Genomic DNA, 14,234 nt, shown 5'->3' on the forward strand with positions numbered 1-14,234 from the left:
ATAATGACTGTATATGGGCTTGCCTTGTGGCTTAGATGGTAAAGAACCTGCCTGCAGTGCAGAAGACCTGGGTCCAATCCCTGGGTCAGGAAGATCACCTGGAGAAGGGAATGGAAATCCACCCCAGTGTTCTTGCCTGGAGAATTCCATGGACAGAGGACCCTGGTGGGCCACAGTGCATGGAATCGCAAAGAGTCGGACACAATGAGTGACTAGCACTTTCACTTTCAAGGGCTAGTGATACCAAAGGAGAAAACCAGCCTTTCTAGTCTTCATTTATCTCTCCATCTCTCTGTGATCACATATACAAAATTCCATGTTTCAGTGTGGTTGTTTGGACTCTTCTGCTGTTTCTAACTTGAAGCAAAAGAATTTCCCAGCCTTAACTTTGCAGTTGACGTTTCTAAATGCTCTGAACATTACAAAATGTCCTCAGAGAGATGCCTTCTAATGGTTTTAACATCTTTATATAACACTGCATGGAGTGTTTGGTCATTCTAAGTACAAGATGGAGATTAGCAGGGTGACCGAGATGATTGCTTTGAAAATAAGTTGTGAATAAAGGAGATGTTGGGAAAAACAGAATGTAGGCTGTGCTGATTGACAGATCATTTCTTCAGTTATTAGAACAGAGCTATATATTGGGAAGAGAATTTCATAAACCCAGAGCAGAGTGTTGATGTTTATAAATTCTTTTCCTGATTTCTTCTGAAATCTGATGAATCCATGATACTGCTTCCATGACTACCATTCTTATACATATTTGATTACTTTATATTATAATTTACAACTCAAAGATGCACACTCAACAGCAGTAGCTGAGTTAGAATTTAGCAGGTTTATAGCTTTGTTTGGCCCTCGGCACAAGTAATAAAATTCTAGCTTTAAGTACCACTGGGACTTATAGAATGAAGACATCTGCATTATTATATTAAAATGTTCCTCCGTGTAATAAATATAACTGACAGTAGTGCATGACTTTCTTTATGAAAAATATGTTGATAGCAATATAGTCTTAAATACTGAAGAAACTGCCGATTAAAATTTTATGTGCCTAGTTACTATCTAAATGCTCAAACAGATGTCCATATTAACAGTTTAGTGTTGGATATTTCTAATAAAAGTCTTAGTAAAGGTTATTTTAAAAACACTCATGGAAACACTCTATTTATCTCTTGTGTCTTTTAATAGTGTTTCCTGTTTATTATTCTAATATACACTTTGGGAGTAATGTGGGTATTTGAGTGGTCACAGGTTTGAATAATTTTTCTATAATAAGGTTCCAGGTTCTCTGGATTTTAGTGTCATCTAAGTAGTGTTGAGACTTCCCTGGTAGCTCAGCGGTTAAAGCGTCTGCCTGCAATGCGGGAGACCCAGGTTCGATCCCTGGGTTGGGAAGTTCCCCTGGAGAAGGAAATGGCAACCCACTCCAGTATTCTTGCCTGGAGAATCCCATGGACGGAGGAGCCTGGTGGGGTACAGTCCACAGGGTCGCAAAGAGTCAGACACGACTGAGCGACTTCACTTTTCACTTTCAAGTAGTGTTGAGGTTCCCCTGGTGGCTTGTTGCTAAAGAATTCGGCTGCCAATACAGGAGATGTGGGTTCAATCTTTGGGTCATGAAGATCTCCTGGAGAAGGAAATGGAAACCCACTCCAGTATCCTTGCCTGGAAAATCCCATGGACAGAGGAGCCTGGTGGGCTACAGTCCACAGGATCACAAAGAGTCAGACACGAGTTAGCACCTAAACAATGGCAATATATCTATAACATTCACTAGAAGAAAGCTTTTATCCATCAATAAACACTCCCTTAATTATGATTATATAATGCCCACGTTTGGATTTGGTATAGATTGCATTCTTTTCCATGAAAAACACTATAGCCATTGCTACCCACTTATCTTTGCTGAGAATTGTAGCATCTATCTTGAGATCTTTAAATATTTGTATTTTAGATGATAGTGATGTGAATGATCATGATAAATTATACTCATATTTCACAGATTGCCTGGATAAAGTGATATAATAATTTATGTAGTTATAATTAATGTATATTCTTGATTCTGAATTTGTTCTTATTCAATGTGTAGTCCTTTTTATTTTTTGAAAAGGAATTAATTTTCCTTTGGAAATTAAATGTAGTAATACATTGTTTAATTACTCTCCAGGACATGCCAGAGAGGTTATCTCTTCTTTGAAGATTTGCTAAGTAGAATGCTCCTTTTGGTTTTGATTATGTCTTTTTTGCATTTTTAGAGACTATTTAGAGCTTATCTAGGTTAATTACTAGCTCTCTTGCTTCTTCGGCAGAGGGATTTGACTAATTCCTTTGTATAATGGAAAAGGTACTCAATAGAGGCTTCCCAGGTGGCAATAGTGGTAAAGAACTCATCTGCCAATGCAGGAGACGTGAAAGACCTGGGTTCGATCCCTGGGTCAGGAAGATCCCCTGGAGGAGGGAACAGCAACCCACTCCAGTATTCTTGCCTGGAGAATCCCATGAACAGAGGAGTCTAGCGGGCTACAGTCCACCGGGTCACAGAGTCAGACATGACCGAAGCGACTTAGCACAGCACAACATTACAATATGTCTTTAAGAGAAGCCTCAATGATTTGCTCAAGCGTATCAGCCTAACAAGCGGCTCTGATTTTCAAATCAAGTCAAATGGGTTTATGTTGACACCTAAACACCTTAGAGGATCAGAGTCAGCTGTCTTTGGAATAAGAGAGTGGTGTTCTGCCCATGGTTCTTGTAATTAATTATTGTTTAAATAAGAGAACATTTAACATTAACTGACTGTAACAGTTACAACTGGTTGATTTTAAGTGAAGCTGATCACCTCCTACCTGGGTGGGACTTGTCCAATCAGTTGAAGGCCTGAAGAGCAAAAACAGGTTTCCTAAAAAAGAAGGAAAATCAGCCTCAATACTACAACCTAGAAACCCTGCCTGAATTTCCAGCATGCTGGTCTGGCCTTCATATGTCCGTCTCAAGACTGTAAGATCAACACTTAGCTGAATTTCCAGTCTCCCAGCTTGCCAGTACTTAAGGTTGAATGAGCCAAGTTCACTAAAATCTCCCTGTCCCACCCCCTACCCTTCTCTCTCTTCTCATAAGGACACCACTCAAACTGGATTAGGGTTGATCTGGGTTACATTACTTACCTGCAATTACCTCTTTAGAGGCTCTTTCTCCAACTAAAGGGGCTTCCCCGGTGACTAAGACAGTAAAGGATCTGCCTGCAATGTGGGAGAGCTGGGTTCAATCCCCAGGTCTGGAAGATCCCCTGGAGAAAGGAATGGCAACTCACTCCAGTATTCTTGCCTGGAGAATTCCGTGGACAGAGGAGCCTGGTGGCCTACAGTCCATGGGGGTCACAAAAAATCAAGCATGACTGAGCAACTAACACACACACACCCCCAACTAAAGTCACATTGTGAGGTACCCCAGTATGAATTTTGAGGGAACATCGTTCAACACAAAACATCTTTTTCAGATAAAAGTTAGAGTCCTTTAATACCATGCCCAAAGTCATCAAGTAATTGTAAGACATAGACTAGAAATCCAGAGACATTGTTATCAGTATACATCCTCTTCATGTCTATGAATAAAATTGTTCAAATCAATACTTTATGATCTTGGAATTTAAATTGTACTTGATGTTTGGGAATCCGCAGACAATAATTTCAAGTAGGTAGGTTTGTTTCAAAGTCTGAAATGCAGTATGTCTCCAAGTAGTTTAAGAGTGCGTTTGTGGGGCTTTATTGATAGCTCAGAGGTAAAGAGTCTGCCTGCCAATGTAGGAGACACGTGTTCAATCCCTGGTCCAGGAAGATCCCACATGCTGTGGAGCAACTAAACCCATGGGCTACAACTACTGAGCCTGTGCTCTAGGGCCCTGAAGCCCCAGCTACCGAGCCCTGGAGCCTACACTGCAAAACAAGAGTAGCCACCACAGTGAGGAGTCCCCATACTGCAACGAAGAGTAACCCCCTCTCTGTGCAACTGGAAGAAGGCCTGAGCAGCAGTGAAGATCCAGCATAGCCAAAAATAAATTAATTAATAAATACAATTTTATATATGTGAAAGTGAAATTGAAAGTATCAGTCTCTCAGTCATGTCTGATTCTTTGCAACCCCATGGACTGTAGCCCACCAATCTCCTCTGCCCATGGGATTCTCCAGGCAAGAATACTGGAGTGGGTTGTCATTCCCTTCTCAAGGAGTGCATTTGGAATACAGTGTTAATATTTAAGATGAGAACCTGTTACAGATCACATCTCCTACATGCTGGTTGAGCTGAAGATCCCGTGCCCACAGTTTATTTAGCTTCTAGAGACTCTGCCAATGATTGAAGCTCCCTCTTTGTTCGTGACTTTCCTTCCCCATCTTTTTGGTTCCTAAGTGTGTCTGGTGTCTGGTGTGCCTTCATATCCGGCTCCTTTCAACTTAAAAAATTACAGAAGTTAGGTGCTCTGGAAGCAGTATGTGTACACAAGTGTATGACTCTGAGTCGTGGGTGCACTGAAGTTAGAGGTCTGATTTCCGATCCTACAGTTATATTCACCTTGTGAGGTGCCACGAAATACGGAAGTTTCTTAATAAACTCTGCTCACTCTAAAGAAATAGGAAAACAGTAACCCCTTTTCGTTTGACAGCATGATCTCAGGCCCACTGCCACCGTTACTTCCTTTCCTTGGAATCGTGATGGATAGGAAGAACAAGCATGTCTGCAATCATAGAGTGCCAGACGCAAATGTAAACCGGCAGACAAGTTTATAGAGCGTGCAGCTGGAATTTGAGAACAACGAAACATTTGTTGGATTATACCTACAATTCAGCCAAACTTTCTTGTAAATAAAATGAGATACAGAACTAAATAAACGAATACAGTTCTGTTGGATGTGGGTGTAGTCCCTATTGAGTTCTCAGGATCACCTAACTGCAATAGCAGGAAAATAGACAAGTGTATTTTGAGGCTGAATACATGCAGAAAAATAGCAAAAATATGTTTTTTTTCTGTTAATTAAATATAGTCAATAAATTTCTCATGTTCTGACAATGAACGTTCTAGTTTTTAAACCAAGTTGTTGGTCAGTCGCTAAGTCACGTCTGACTCTGCAACCCCAGGGACTGCAGTCCACCCGGCTCCTCTGTCCACTGTTTCCTGGACTTTGCTCAAATTCATATACATTGAATCAGTGGTGCTATCTAACTATCTCATCCTCTGCAGCCCCCTTCTCCTATTGCCTTTGATCCTTCCCAGCATCTGGATCTTTTCCAGTGAGTTGGCTTTTCACATCAGGTGGCCAAAGTATTGGAGCTTCAGCTTCAGCATCAGTCCTTCCAATGAATATGCAGGGTTGATTTCCTTTAGGATTGACTGGTTTGATCTCCTTGTTGTCCAAGGGATTCTCAAGAGTCTCCTCCAGCACCACAATTTAAAGCAAGATAAATACATAAATTCTTAGTAACTGCATAATTACTACTAATATGCATGAGAAAGGAAGTAATTATCCTTCAAACTGCTTATCTTGAAACTATAAACTTTTTTATTTTCTGATTCTATTTGTATTTCGGTCCACAGATGTGTGTGCACGCGTGTGTGTTTGGATGTACGTATGTAGAAATGGAAGGAGTATCAGATGTCAGTATATAAAATCAAGAGGAAGGTAAGCAGTATTACCAGAAGTTTGCTATGCAAGTCTATTCTTTATTAATGTTCCTACTGGGCACCACTAAATAGAGATTTCTTTGATCCTGCTGGGAATAATGCATGCTCTCTGACATATTAGTCATTATGTACTCCACTTATGAAAAATTAAAGGACATACCAGTTATTCAGGATATTTAAACACTTTGTTCTTTGTAAATTATTTCATATGATATATTTTCCACTATGCATGAGAGGACTAAAGGAAATCAGTCCTGAATATTCATTGGAAGGACTGATGCTGAAGCTGAAGCTCCAATACTTTGGCCACCTGATGTGAAGAACTGACTCATTGGAAAAGACCCTGATGCTGGGCAAGATTGAGGGCAGGAGGAGAAGGGGACAACAGAGGATGAGATGGTTGGATGGCATCACCGACTTGATGGACATGAGTTTCAGCAAGCTCCAAAAGTTGGTGATGGACAGGGGAACATGGCGTGCTGCAGTCCATGGGGTTGCAAAGTCAGACACGACTGAGCAACTGCATTGAACTAATAATGTATGAGAGAGTAAGCAGTGATCTCTATGAGGTGTTCAAGGCTGCATGAACTTCTAGTGGAGAAGTTATATAAAGAGACATGTACTGGACATGCAGGACATAATAACTCATTAGTAAGTTCTTGACACAGTGTATGTTAATTAGTTTATTGATTAACTCTGCTGAGGAACAATAGCTCTTTTGTTTGACATCTCCTGCCAGGATGTTCCTGAACCTTTAACCGACAAGAGGGATTTTCAGTCTAGGCTTCACAAATCTTAGTTACAAGATTACGAACTTATTCTACACAGATTTCATAAAAATTAAATGAGATTATACATGAAAATGGCTCAGCAGTGAGTTGTAAATATGAAAAAAGCGTTAGCTATTATAAGTTTACAGACGGTATCTATGGGACAGAATTAAAAATGTTGAGACTCTTTGGTCTAAATGATTGGCTAATATATAGACTATTGAACCAACAGATGTTTACAGAACACCTATTATATAGATGGCTTCCCCGGTGGCTCAGGAGGTAAAGAATCCGCCTGCCAATGCGAAAGACCCAGCTTTGACCCCTGGATCAGGAAGAACCCCTGGAGAAGGACACGGCAACCCACACCAGTATTCTTGCCTGGGAAATAAAAAAGGACAGAAGAGACTGGGGGGCTACAATCCACGGTGTCACAAGAATTGGACACAACTTAGCAACTGAACACACACACGCACTGATGATACAGCCCTTGTGTAAGGGTGGCCTGAAAATGACAGTTAGCACTGAGTGATGGTTATTTCAGCCTCCGAGGCTGATCTGATGGATGGCTAAGCCTCAGGTAGACACTGCGGTGTCCATCGCACTCCATGCACTTACTTCCCAGTGCATAGCAGGACCACATGTCCCACAGTCCCCGGTGGTTAGCCTAGGCCATGACTACGTTCTGGTCGATAATATGTGGCTGGAAATGTTCAAGCCCCCTGCTGCTACTGCTAAGTCACTTCAGTCGTGTCCAACTCTGTGCGACCCCATAGACGGCAGCCCACCAGGCTCCCCCGCCCCTGGGATTCTCCAGGCAAGAACACTGGAGTGGGTTGCCATTTCCTTCTCCAATGCATGAAAGTGAAAAGTGAAAGTGAATTTGCTCAGTAGTGTCCGATTCCTAGCGACCCCATGGACTGCAGCCTACCAGGCTCCTCCATCCATGGGATTTGCCAGGCAAGAGTACTGGAGTGGGTTGCCATTGCCTTCTCCCCCAAAGCCCCTAGCCTTGTTTTTAAAACCATCTTCCTCTCTGGACTCTCTACACTCTGACCACAGTGACCTTAGAAGCCACGTTTCTGAGGGTAGAGTTCTAACATGATGAGCCCCTCCTGATGTACTGAGTTTACATGAATGAGAAGTAAGCCTGGTTTTCCATGAGGTCACTGAGATTCCTGTGTTCATCTGTTGCCATGGGATTACATGGTTCCCAAGGTCTGATTCCCAGAGCAGCACTACTGAAGTCACCTGGGTCTTGTTAAAAGGCAGATTCTTGTTTTTTGCCCCAGACCTAATGACTCACAGCCTAATACCTGTACCCTTTTCTTTCTCTCTATGTACTTGCTTCTTGAAGCACTTTGTGGTCTAAAATAAAGTTTTCTTATTCAATATAAGAATTTTTGACTTAGGAAAGAACACAACATGAGGGTATTAATTATATGTAACAAAGAAAATTGATGCCGTACCTGTACTAAGTATATCCTAATTACTATCAAATGGAAAAAAAGCTTTAAGTGGATGATTGACTTCACATCCCCAAAAGCATCTTTTTCTCTTACTAATTATAGTTTTGGTACTTTTTTTCCCATCAGCTTTTACAAATGGGCTATCAATACATTTCAATAATAAATCAAAGCCATGGACTTTTTCATTTTATTATGTATCCAAATGGAAAAGTGTATATTAGTGTAGCTATTAAAAGCAGTGTGCTGTTGGAATAATTTCATCAGAGAAATTTAGCAAATTCATCTTGCTCAAGGGCAATTGGGTATAATGATAAGCCTGTGCTCTGGCTGAGCTTTCTGAGATCAAACCTATACATACTTTCCTATGCAGGGTATTTAAACTCTCCCAGCTTCATTCTTTTTATGAATAAAATCGGGATATTAAAAACACCCATGTCACAAGTTTGCTATAGGATTAAATGCTGGCATACATCAAATAAGAAGAGCAACACTTATATAACTCCATAGATTCCAAAGCACACATTTTGAAAATATTTCAAAGTTTACTACAAAAATGAAAACTCACTGATAGATAGATCTGTGTTTTACAGATACATTTGACATGATTCTATTGATATATTTAAGCATCTCAGAACCTCATTTTATAAAGATTTAGGAAAAAAAGTTTTGTGCCTCCAAATATGTCAAAAAGCATATAGAACAAATATTTTACCCTTTAAAATTACTAGAATTCTTTCTTAGGAATGAAATCTTATTCCCTGTATGGAACCAGCACATACTCCAAGTATGTGTGTTTATTATTCATGACGAACCTAGACAGCATATTGAAAAGCAGAGACATTATTTTGCTGACAAAGCTATGGTTTTTCCAGTAGTCTTGTATGGATGTGAGAGTTGGACTATAAAGAAAGCTGAGCGCCAAAGAATTGAGGCTTTTGAACTGTGGTGTTGGAGAAGACTCTTGAGGATCCCCTGGACTGCAAGAAGATCCAACCAGTCCATCCTAAAGGAAATCAGTCCTGAATATTCATTGGAAGGACTGATGCTGAAGCTGAAACTCCAATACTTTGGCCACCTGATATGAAGAACTGATTCATTGGAAAATACCCTGATGCTGGGAAAGATTGAAGTCAGGAGGAGAAGGGGATGATAGAGGATGAGATTGTTGGATGGCATCACCGAATCAATGGACATGAGTTTCATCAACCTCTGGGAGTTGGAGATGGACAGGGAAGCCTGGCGAACTGCAGTGCATGGGGTTGCAAAGAGTTGGATATGACTGAGCAACTGAACCGATTATTCATGAATCATGTGTGGAAAGAATTTTGGTCTTTTTGAGGTTGATTTTTATATTTTGACTAGTTTAACAGGATGGAATGTTCTTGATAAATGTAAATGTAGGCAGTTCTGTTGATCATTTTGATGAGTCTATGGATTAAAGGTAATGGGGTGACCATGCTGTTTATTTTTAGGGATAAGAATTTTATTATTTATCATTCTGCAGGAAGCATGGCAGTTCAGTTAGCAGGTGGATCTTTCTAAGGTTTTGCTGATAGAACACAGTAAGGAAAGCTTACTACAAAGCTTATTTCTCAAAGAAACTTCCATCAGATTATCTAATCATTGGCAGAGACCAGATCAACAAGAATAAAGCCATTTCACTCACTTTTAAGCCTTGACTGTTTTGTTCTTTGTAAAATGTGCAAACAATGTCTAGGAATTAGTATTCATGAAAAAGTATATTGCATGAATATAATTTTATGAGTAGTTTAACATAAGACATTTAGAAGCTAAATGTCTCTTAAATTAGATGCCTTAAAAATGTGAACTATGAGGTGTTTAAAATCTGGTTTTCAGCTAATCACAGTCCATGGGGTCGAAAAGAGTAGGACACAACTGCGTAACTTCACTTTCACTTTCACTTTCAGCTAATCTTTGGATCTGCTTCCGTCTTAAATGGTGTTGAACAAGATTCTTCATTCTTTTAAGTAATTTCACTTATTTTTTGTTGTCCTAAGCTACCAGACAGCATTTTCATAGAATTTCTAGGAATATAGATAGCCACTTACTAAGCACATACAGTATACTCAGTACTGCACTACTACTCAGAAGTACGAACTTGTCTTGGGAATATAAGGGAATCCTATTTCAGATCCCGAGTACATCTGCCCATCTTTCTGGGAACAGAGCCCACGTATTTATGGTGACCACTGGTCTCACACAACTCGGGGGAGGTGGGTCAACTGATGCCTTCAGAGCTCGTTCAGTTCAGTTCAGTCTCTCAGTCGTGTCCGACTCTTTGCGACCCCATGAATCGCAGCATGCCAGGCCTCCCTGTCCATCACCAAATCCTGGAGTTCACTCAGACTCACGTCCATTGAGTCAGTGATGCCATCCAGCCATCTCATCCTCTGTCGTCCCCTTCTCCTCCTGCCCCCAATCCCTCCCAGCATCAGAGTCTTTTCCAATGAGTCAACTCTTCGCATGAGGTGGCCAGAGTACTGGAGTTTCGGCTTTAGCATCATTCCTTCCAAAGAAATCCCAGGGCCGATCTCCTTCAGAATGGACTGGTTGGATCTCCTTGCAGTCCAAGGGACTCTAAAGAGTCTTTTCCAACACCACAGTTCAAAAGCATCAATTCTTCGGCACTCAGCCTTCTTCACAGTCCAACTCTCACATCCATACATGACCACAGGAAAAACCATAGCCTTGACTAGATGGACCTTTGTTGGCAAAGTAATGTGTCTGCTTTTGAATATGCTATCTAGGTTGGTCATAACTTTCCTTCCAAGGAGTGTCTTAATTTCATGGCTGCAGTCACCATCTGCAGTGATTTTGGAGCCCCCCAAAATAAAGTCTGACACCGTTTCCACTGTTTCCCCATCTATTTCCCATGAAGTGATGGGACCGGATGCCATGATCTTCGTTTTCTGAATGTTGAGCTTTAAGCCAACTTTTTCACTCCTCTTTCACCTTCATCAAGAGGCTTTTTAGCTCCTCTTCACTTTCTGCCATAAGGGTGGTGTCATCTGCATATCTGAGGTTATTGATATTTCTCCCGGCAGTCTTGATTCCAGCTTGTGTTTCTTCCAGTCCAGTGTTTCTCATGATGTACTCCGCAGAGAAGTTAAATAAGCAAGGTGACAATATACAGCCTTGACAAACTTCTTTTCCTATTTGGAACCAGTCTGTTGTTCCATGTCCAGTTCTAACTATTGCTTCCTGACTTGCATATAGGTTTCTCAAGAGGCAGGTCGGGTGGTCTGGTATTCCCATCTGTTTTAGAATTGTCAACAGTTTGTTGTTATCCACACAGTCAAAGGCTTTGATATAGTCAATAAAGCAGAAATAGATGTTTTCTGGAACTATCTTGCTTTTTGATGATCCAGTGGATGTTGGCAATTTGATCTCTGGTTCCTCTGCCCTTTCTAAAACCCGCTTGAACATCTGGAAGTTCACGGTTCACATATTGCTGAAGCCTGGCTTTGAGAATTTTGAGCATTACTTTACTAGCGTGTGAGATGAGTGCAATTGTGTGGTAGTTTGAACATTTTTTGTCATTGCCTTTCTTTGGGATTGGAAAGAAAACTGACCTTTTCCAGTCCTGTGGCCACTGCTGAGTTTTCCAAATTTGTTGGCATATTGAGTGCAGCACTTTCACAGCATCATCTTTCAGGATTTGAAATAGCTGAACTGGAATTCCGTCACCTCCACTAGCTTTGTTCGTAGTGATGCTTTCTAAGGCCAACTTGACTTCACATTCCAGGATGTCTGGCTCTAGGTGAGTGGTCACACCATCGTGATTATCTTGGTTGCAAAGATCTTTTTTGTACAGTTCTTCTGTGTATTCTTGCACCTCTTCTTAATATCTTCTGCTTCTGTTAGGTCCATACCATTTCTGTCCTTTATTGTGACCATCTTTGCATGAAATGTTCCCTTGGTATCTCTAATTTTTGCTCTAATGCAATTATCTTGAGGCCTTTTTCTTTTCTGGTGGCAGGTTAGAAATAGAGATGAGTCTTCATTCCTTCAATGAGGTGTCAGGTGAAGGCTTCTGGTAATGGCCTTTTGGGGCTTCCCTGGTGGCTCAGATGGTAAAGAATCTGCCTGTAATGCAGGAGACCTGGGTTCAATCCCTGGGATTGGGAAGACCCCCTGGGGTAAAAAATGCCTCCAGTATTCTTGCCTGGGAAATTCCATAGACAGAGGAGCCTGGCAGGTGCAGTCAGTGAGGTTGCAGAGTCAGACACCACTGAGCAACTAAGCACAGTACAGCATAGCACCATGGTAAAATGTTAATTTTCAATTTTATATATGCAGATGGTATTCTCAGGGCTTTACATGAAGTATCTTATTTAATCCTTACAATATGAGGAAATACAAGTGTTTATTAATCTAGTCTTACCATTGAAAATTTTGTCATTGACAAAAGCTAAGAATTATGGTGCTTTCAGAACTCTGGCTGAGGCTGTCCGAGTAAATTATATAAGCACGACCATTAGGATAGGCTGATTCTTCTTTGGAGTAATAATCTATTTAAGCCTCATTAATTTTAAAGTTTTAAAAATCTTGTGACAAAACTTGTCTCTTTTTAGCAAATGCCATCAGCTACATTTGCAAAATTAATTGGTGGCCTTTTAACCAAAGGGAGTTGACATAAGTAGATATTAACTATAAAAAGCATCCTTCTCCAAAAGAACATCAGATTGGATGGCAAGCAAAGTAAGTAATATCACTTGGCTGCTACGTAATTGCGATGTGCTGTTTCAAGCATTTCCCATGCACTGTTCTGCTTGAAGAATGGGTATGAGGCAGGTGCAGCTTATAATTATTCCCGTTTCTTGGGCAGGGAGAACAAGGCCTGAGATACTGAATAGCTTCCCCGATTTTCCACAGTCAGCAAGTGGACGAGTCTGGACTTTCACAGGTGTTGACCTCCACAGGAGGTGCCCAGTTCCTAAGTTTTCTACCTCCCTTATTTGTTTATCAAAAGAAAAACATAGTTACTGTTAAATATATTCTTTTGCCCTAACTCCTAAATTTATTGGTGTTCAGTAACTAAGTTGCGTCCGGCTCTTTGTGACCCCATGAACTGCAGCACGCCAGGCTTCTGTGTCCTTCAATATCTCAAGGAGCTTGCTCAAACTCATGTCCATCAAATTGGTGATGCCATCCAACCATCTCATCCTCTGTTGTCTCCTTCTCCTCTTGCCCTCTATCTTACCCAGCATCCGGGTCTTTTCCAATGAGTCAGCTCCTCGCATCAGGTGTCCAAAGTATTGGAGCTTCAGCTTCAGCACCAGTCCTTCCAATGAATATTCAGTGTTGATTTCCTTCAGGATGACTGGTTTGATCTCCTTGCAGTCCAAGGGACTCTCAAGAGTCTTCTCCAGCACCACAGTTCAAAAGCTTCAAATTTATAATTTTGTTTTCATAAATTTGACTTATTATAAATTTAAAGTGGGACAGAACTACATAAGTTACTTTGCATTTGCAAAAATAAGTGATATGTACATTACCAAAGTGAATAAGGTGCACCACAGTTTTATAGTCTTAGATGTTTCCATAGATTTGTTACTTTAAAGACAAATTTTGTTTGGTTATCCTGGTGCTTTGGAAACCAAAGTTTCTGTAAAGTTCATACATTTAGTGTCCTGTCTATAGAACCATGCCTCGGTTCACAGTATTTTAATGTTTAAAAATATTAGGAAGTGTTAGTGTTTTTACTTTCTACACTGTAGCATAGAAACCATCCCTTCCTTACAGAAGTGCATGTGTGCTAAGTTGCTGCAACCCCATGGACTGTAGCCTGCCAGGCTCCTCTGTCCATGGAATTCTCCAGGCAAGAATACTGGAGTGGGTTGCCATGCCCTCCTCCAGGAGATCTCACTGACCCAGGGATCGGACCCAAGTCTCTTGTGTCTCCTGCATTGGCAGGTGGGTTCTTTACCACTAGCGCCACCTGGGAAGCCCAGCTTACAGAAGAAAATATAGTAAAACTACATTTGTTTAACCTTTTATTTTTTTAATGTCACTACAGTTTAATAAGTATTAGCAGAGTGAGAGGCCTGTCAGGTTTGGTTTGGAGTAATTTCTGTGCAGTCTCATGACAAATTGATGGCATATTAGCTTGTGATTTACATAAATATCTTCTAAAATGTCAGTCTTGCGTCCTGGTGCCAAGGGATAAAGCAGATTGCATTTCAGGTGTAAGAAGTTTAGCCAATACAGATTTGGAAGAACTGGTTGAGAGCAGCGGTTCTCTGTCTTGGCTGCAGTTTGGATTCGGAGAGCTTTCAAAAATACCACTGCCTGGATC

At 40.8% G+C, this 14,234-nt stretch overlaps 1 non-coding gene across 1 annotated transcript; it reads left to right on the forward strand.

Moving 5' to 3' along the window:
- Positions 1 to 1,326: 1,326 nt before the first annotated feature.
- TRNAC-GCA (transfer RNA cysteine (anticodon GCA)) lies at positions 1,327 to 1,398 on the forward strand. Its single transcript has one exon. It is a non-coding gene; the product is annotated as a tRNA-Cys (tRNA).
- Positions 1,399 to 14,234: the final 12,836 nt, after the last annotated feature.

Source organism: Bos javanicus, chromosome 24, assembly GCF_032452875.1.
Source record: "Bos javanicus breed banteng chromosome 24, ARS-OSU_banteng_1.0, whole genome shotgun sequence".
Taxonomy (NCBI): domain Eukaryota; kingdom Metazoa; phylum Chordata; class Mammalia; order Artiodactyla; family Bovidae; genus Bos; species Bos javanicus.